Source organism: Pristiophorus japonicus, chromosome 23 (assembly GCF_044704955.1).
Source record: "Pristiophorus japonicus isolate sPriJap1 chromosome 23, sPriJap1.hap1, whole genome shotgun sequence".
NCBI lineage: Eukaryota > Metazoa > Chordata > Chondrichthyes > Pristiophoridae > Pristiophorus > Pristiophorus japonicus.
Window position 1 is genome coordinate 57,862,962 of NC_091999.1, and position 6,000 is coordinate 57,868,961.

Genomic DNA, 6,000 nt, shown 5'->3' on the forward strand with positions numbered 1-6,000 from the left:
AACCCAGATACACACACACAAAGAGGCTTTCAGTGAGCATTTACGAACATTTTTCGTCACATTGACACGGGGGCAACTCTCCTATTCTTTTTCGAGTAATGCTCTGGGACCTTTCACATCCACCCGAGGGTGCAGACGGAGCTTCAATTTTACATTTCATCCAAAAGTCAACAGCTTCAACAATGCAAAATTTCCTAAGTGGTGCACTTGAGTGTTAGCCAAGATTATATGCTCAAGTTTCAAAAGTGAGGCTTGAACACACAAACTCCTGATTCAGTCGCGAATGCTGTCACTGAACCAAAGCCGATACAAAAGTTCACCACCGTATTATTTTCCCCAAGTCTTTTTTGTAAGTACCAGGACATACAAAATTCATGGCGATGATTTCCACAGACAGTTGCACATACACAGAGACGTATATACAGATAGACAGACAGAGACACACACACATATATAACCAAACAATTACACGCACCAACAAACATGCACAGATGACTTAGACATTTCGAGGGATAGACAGGCTGAATCACTGTCGCAACTTTGACTGATTTTTGCGTTTTTCTATCCGTATGTATCGTGAATATTGCAAATTAATATAAATGAGAAAAAATGTCAGTGTTGAAAGGTGTGGGACGTTCTTCCATCTATCTCAGGATCAGTTTTGACGAGATCTCGTTAAATTGTGAAATGGAATGAAAAATGCTGAGAATCGCAGTGGGCAGGATTCGAACCAGGGCAGTGAAAATCCAAGCGGTTTCAAGTCCATCATCTTAACCATTCGACCACGGATAGTGCTTCTCTGCTGTCTTAAAAGTTTCTCAGAAAAAACTCAGTCATCCATCTCTATGCAGCAGACGGCCAGAGAATCCTGAAAAAGTCTCCGTTTGCTGAAAATCTGGAAGAGGCAATCTCCTCTACCTGTATATTTACTGTTCTATATTGCTATGAAACGTTTTAACATGAATCTCTACCAAGAAACAGAAGTAAAATTCAACATTTTGAAAAAACTGCCTCACCACGTGAGAGGCGAGGATGCGTAATACTCTACTAACGAGGAACTGACGAATATCAGTTTTGTCAGAGCAGGAATCGAGCTATGAACAGAACTGGACACCATGAGAAGTCGACAGATACATTGAATGACATAGAAACATAGAAACATAGAAAATAGGTGCAGGAGTAGGTTATTAGGCCTTTCGAGCTTCACCACCATTCAATGAGTTCATGGCTGAACATGCAATTTAATTACCCCATTCCTGCTTTCTTGCCATTCCCCTTGATCCCCCATCTAACTCCTTTTTGAATACATTTAGTAAATTGGCCTCAACAACTTTCTGTGGTCGAGAATTCCACAGGTTCACCAGTCTGAGTGAGGAAGTTTCTCCTCATCTCTGTCGTAAGTGGCTTGCCCCTTATCCTGAGACTGTGACCCCTGGTTCTGGACTTCCCCAACATTGGGAACATTCTTCCTGCATCGAACCTGTCTAAACCCGTCAGAATTTTAAACGTTTCTATGAGATCCCCTTTCATTCTTCTGAACTCCAGTGAATACCAGCCCAGTTGATCCAGTCTTTCTTGATATGTCAGTCACTCCATCGCGGGAATCAGTCTGGTGAACATTCGCTGTACTCCCTCAATAGCAAGAATGTTCTTCCTCAAGTTAGGAGACCAAAATTGTACACAATACTCCAGGTGTGGCCTCACCAAGGCCCTTTACAACTGTAGCAACACCTCCCTGCCCCTGTACTCAAATCCCCTCGCTATGAAGGCCAACATGCCATTTGCTTTCTTAACTGCCCGCTGTACCTGCATGCCAACCTTCAATGACTGATGTATCATGACACCCAGGTCTCGTTGCACCTCCCCTTTTCCTAATCTGTCACATTTCAGATAATAGTCTGTCTCTCTGTTTTTACCACCAAGGGGATCATCTCACATTAATCCACATTATAATTCATCTGCCATGCATTTGCCCACTCACCTAACCTATCCAAGTCACTCTGAAGCCTCATAGCATCCTCCTCGCTGCTCACACAGCCACCCAACTTAGTGTCATCCGCAAATTTGGAGATACTACATTTAATCCCCTCGTCCAAATCATTCATGTACAATGTGAACAGCTGGGGCCCCAGCACAGAACCTTGCGGTACCCCACTAGTCACTGCCTGCCATTCTGAAAAGTATCCATTTACTCCTACTCTTTGCTTCCTGTCTGACAACCAGTTCTCAATCATTGTCAGCACACTACCCCCAATCCCATGTGCTTTAACTTTGCACATTAATCTCTTGTGTGGTACCTTGTCGAAAGCCTTCTGAAAGTCCAAATATACCACATCAACTGGTTCTTCCTTGTCCACTCTACTGGAAACATCCTCAAAAATTCCAGAAGATTTGTCAAGCATGCTTTCCCTTTCACAAATCCATGCTGACTTGGACCTATCATGTCACCTCTTTCGAAATGCGCTGCTATGACATCCTTAATAATTGATTCCATCATTTTACCCACTACTGATCTCAGGCTGACCGGTCAAAATTCCCTGTTTTCTCTCTCCCTCCTTTTTTAAAAAGTGGGGTTACATTGGCTACCCTTCAGTCGATAGGAACTGATCCAGAGTCTATGGAATGTTGGAAAATGACTGTCCATGGTTCCGCTATGACAGAGTCAAACCGACAAACAGGGAGAGACAGATAGCGAGATAGAGACAACGAGAGAGAGAAAGTGTGAAACTGAGGAGGAGAGGCAGACTGATTGATAAAAAGACTCAAACACATACATTTTCAGAGATGTGTGTGTGTGTGATCTATAATGAGAGAGAGGGAAAAAGTGAGAGAAAGAGAATGATAAAGACAGATCGAGAGAGAGAGATAGAGACAAAACCAGAAAATGATGGAAATACTTATCAGGTTAGAGACAGGGACTAACAGAGACAAGCAAAGAAAAACAAACAGACAGAGACAGAGACAGATAGAGAGAGACGATGGGAAAGAGAGTGACAGTCAGACAGAGAGGGATAATGGGAAAGAGCGAGCCAAATAGACAGGGAGAATGAGAGAATCCCATTGGAGCAGACCTTTGTCACCGTGAGAAAGAAAGAGACAGATTGACAGACAGAGACAAACAGAGAAACCTAGAAACTTAGAAAATAGGTGCAGGAGTTGGGCATTCGGGCCTTCGAGTCTGCACCACCATTCAATAAGATCATGACTGATCATTCACCTCAGTATCCTTTTGCTGCTTTCTCTCCATACCTCTTGGTGCCTTTAGCCATAATGGCCATATCTAATTCCCTCTTGAATATATCCAATGAACTGGCATCAACAACTCTCTGCGGTAGGGAATTCTACAGGTTAACAACTCTCAGAGTGAAGAAGTTTCTCCTCATCTCGGTCCTAAATGGCCTGCCCCTTATCCTTAGACTGTGTCCCCGAGTTCTGGACTTCCCCAACATGGGAACAGTATGCTGCATCTAACCTGTCAAGTCCCGTCAGAATTTTTTATGTTTCTATGAGATCCCCTCTCATCCTTCTAAACTCCAGTGACGACAGGCCCAGTCGATCCAGTCTCTCCTCATATGTTAATCCTTCCATCCCGGGAATCAGTTTGGTGAACCTTCGCTGCACTTCCTCAATAGCAAGAAAGTCCTTCCTCAGATTACGAGGCCAAAACTGAACACAATACTCCAGGTGAGGTCTCACAAAGTCCCTGTACAACTGCAGTAAGACCTCCGTGCTCCTATACTCAAATCCCCTAGCTATGAAGGCCAACATACCATTTGCCTTCTTCACCGCCTGCTGTAACTGCATGCCAACTTTCAATGACTGATGTACCATGACACGCAACTCCCGTTGCACCTCCCCTTTTCCTAATCTGCCGCCATACAGATAATATTCTGCCTTCGTGTTTTTGCCACCAAAAATGATAACCTCACATTTATCCACATTACACTGCATCTGCCATGCATTTGCCCTCTCACCTAACCTGTCCATGTAATCCTGCAGCCTCTTAGCATCCTCCTCACAGTTCACGCCGCCACCCCTGTTAGTATCATCTGCAAAGTTGAAGATATTACACTCAATTCCTTCATCTAAATCATTAATGTATATTGTAAATAGCTGGTGTCCCAGCACTGAGCCCTGCGGCACCCCACTAGTCACTGCCTGCTTTTCTGAAAATGAACCGTTTATCCCGATTCTCTGCTTCATGTCTGCCAACCGGTTCTCTATCCTCGTCAGTACATTACTCCCAATACCATGTGCTTTAATTGTGCACACCAATACATGTGTGGGACCTTGTTGAAAGCCTTTTGAAAGTCCAAATACACCACATCCACAGGTTCCCCTTGTCCACTATACTAGTTACATCCTCGATAAATTCCAGAAGATTAGTCAAGCTTGATTTCCCTTTCATAAATTCTTGCCGCTTGGACCGATCCTGTCACTGCTTTCCAAATGCACTGCTATTTCATCTTTATCAATTGATTCCTACATTTTCCCCACTACTGATGTAAGTCTAACCAGTCTATAATTATCCGTTTTCTATGTCCCCTCTTTTTTAAAAGGTGGTGTTACATTAGCTACCCTTCAGTTCATACAAACTGATCAAGAGTCGATAGACTTTTGGAAAATGATCACCAATGCATCCGCTATTTCTAGGGCCACTTCCTTAAGTACTATCAGGCCCCGGGGATTTATCAGCCTTCAATCCCTTCAATTTCCCAAACACAATTACCTGACTCATAAGGATTTCATTCAGTTCCTCCTTCTCGCTACATCCTCGGTGCCCTAGTATTTCTGGAGGGTTGTGCGTGTCTTCCTTCGTGAAGACAGAACCAAAGTAATTGTTCAACTGGTCTACCATTTCTTTGTTCCTCATTATAAATTCACCTGAATCTGACTGCAAGGGACCTACGTTTGTCTTCTCTAATCTTTTTGTCTTCACATATCTATAGAACTTTATTATGTTCCCAGCAAGCTTCCTCTCATAATCTATTTCTCCCCTCCTAATTAAACCCTTTGTCCGACTCTGCTGAATTCTAAATGTCTCCCAGTCCTCAAGTTGCGGCTTTTTCTGGCCAATTTATATGCCTCTTCCTTGGATTTAACACTATCCTTAATTTCCTTTGTTAGCCACGGTTGAGCCACCTTCCCCGTTTTATTTTTACTTCAGACACGGAAATACAATTGTTGAAGCTCATCCATGTGATCTTTAAATGTTTGCCATGGCCTATCCACCGTCAACCCTTTAAGTACCATTCGCCAGTCTATTCTAGCCAATTCACGTCTCATACCATCGAAGTTACATTTTTTTAAGTTCAGGACCCTAGTCTCAGAATTAACTGTGTCACTCGCCACCTTAATAAAGATTTCGACCATATTATGGTATCACTCTTCCCCAAGGGGCCTCGCACAACAAGATTGCTAATTAGTCCTTTCTCATTACACATCACCCAGTCTAGGATGGCCAGCCCTCCAGATGGTCCCTCGACATATTGGTCGAGAAAACCATCCCTAATACGCTCGAGGAAATCCTCCTCCACCGTATTGTTTTCTGTATGGTTAGCCCAATCTGCATGTAGAGTAAAGTCGCCCTTGAATAGCTGCTGTATCTTTATGGCACGCATCCCTAATTTCTTGTTTGATGCTGTCCCCAACCTCACTACTACTGTTTGCTGATCTGCACGCAACTACTCTTGCGTTTACTTCCCTTTGGTATTCCGCAGTTCCACCCATACATGTTCCACATCATCCAAGCTAATGTCGTTCCTTATTATTGGCTTAATTTCCTCTTCAACCAGCAACGCTACCCCACCACCTTTTCATTTCTGTCAATGCTTCCTGAATGTTGAGTTCCCAGCTTTGGTCACTCTGGAGCCATGTCTCCGTGATGCCAATTATATCATATTCATTAATTGCTGCTTGTGCAGTTAATTCGTCCACTTTATTACGAATACTCCTCGCAATGAGGCACAGAGCCTTCAGGCTTGTTATTTTAACACACTT